We start from the raw sequence: 1550 nt of genomic DNA on the forward strand, positions 1-1550 counted from the left end.
TGAATTCAAAAATGGGTAACATCAGTTGATACTACATTATTTCTCTGAACTTGAAAATGGATAACATCAGTCGATAATACATAAAATTAATGGGAGCGCATACCTAACCGCAATGAAACAACCTTAAATTTAACGATACAGTGCTAATTCGAACTTTGAGTTCGATTTTGAGGGGTTTGTTTCACTCCTTATGCCTAAACAAAAATTAGTTAATATTAACAAATGTCATATTATAGCTATAAGTTCCTAAGAAAAGTGTTTACTTTTAGGGGTCAGAGGTAGAAGTTAAGAGATCGAACCACTTTTAATTTATGCTGCATGCCGTTCTGAGAAAATCGTTACTCGAAAAAAAAAAAAGTGTTCAAAGTTTAGGGAAAACATTTAGTTATATTATTACTTCGATTTGCATGAACTGAGTGTTACACATATATTCTTAATGTCGCTGAAAACGAATCTGAAGTCAGATTTTCAATATTCAAAACAGCTAATCCAATACGGAGGGCAAACGATTATGTTTTGACCAATTTTTACCAAAAATGTATTTTCGTTATTTACGTTTAGTCTGCAATTCAAGGAGTATTTATCAGCCCTTCCTCTACCTCTGATTGTTCCTAGACAGCAACTTCCTGTTCTTCTTGGCAGGAAAAGCCGATCTGTCTAAGCTGGATATGCAGCATTCGGCAGCCTGCACTTGATATTCGTCCGTATTTTCGGTGAGTATGTTTGCATGCATTCTGCAGTATGAATCCTTTTGAGCACGTGCGACACGGGACGAGTTATCATCTACATCTATATGGATACCCTGCAAAACACATTTAAGTGCCTGGCAAAGGGTTCATCGAATCACCTACACAACTGATAATTAATTGAAACCCTCAGCTGCCGACAGGTGTTGTTGATATACTTCGATGGGGACAGCTGAAAAGTGTGCCGCTACTGGGACTCGAACCCAGGATCTCCTGCTTACAAGGCAGACGCTCAATCCATCTGAGCTATCGAGGGCACAAATGAACAGCACGACTGCAGGAATTTATCCCTCGCACGCTTCCCGTGAGACTCACACCCCGAACCGCCCACAATCCGATTACGTAATGTACTTAATAGGTATTTGTCCATCCACTCATTACTGGCTCACACTAAGGTGACGATTCCCGTAAGATTTCCGGTAGCCTGTGCGCATTCGCACAGACGAAGGTCAATGGCTGGGTGACGTTTAACCATAGATATGAAGATAGTAACTGTTCTAGAAAGAACAGGTGCCACTGACGACCGTGCAGCTCTTCTAGAATACATGATAGACCGGCCGATGTGGCCGAGCGGTTGTAGGCACTTCAGTCGGGAGCCACGCGACCGCTACGGTCGCAGGTTCAAATCCTGCCTCGAGCATGGATGTGTGTGAAGTCCTTAATTTAGTTACGTTTAAGTCGTTCTAAGTTCTAGGAAACTGATGACCTCAGATGTTAAGTCCCAAAGTGCTCAGAGCCATTTGAACCATCTGTCCGTATGTTTGCACACTACTTACAGTAACTTATGCTAAGGACAACACACAC

General features: G+C 41.7%; 1 non-coding gene across 1 annotated transcript; it reads right to left on the minus strand.

Annotated features, from left to right (window-relative positions):
• Positions 1 to 928: 928 nt before the first annotated feature.
• Positions 929 to 1003, minus strand: Trnat-ugu (transfer RNA threonine (anticodon UGU)). The gene has a single exon. It is a non-coding gene; the product is annotated as a tRNA-Thr (tRNA).
• Positions 1004 to 1550: the final 547 nt, after the last annotated feature.

Source organism: Schistocerca gregaria, unplaced genomic scaffold (assembly GCF_023897955.1).
Source record: "Schistocerca gregaria isolate iqSchGreg1 unplaced genomic scaffold, iqSchGreg1.2 ptg000418l, whole genome shotgun sequence".
NCBI lineage: Eukaryota > Metazoa > Arthropoda > Insecta > Orthoptera > Acrididae > Schistocerca > Schistocerca gregaria.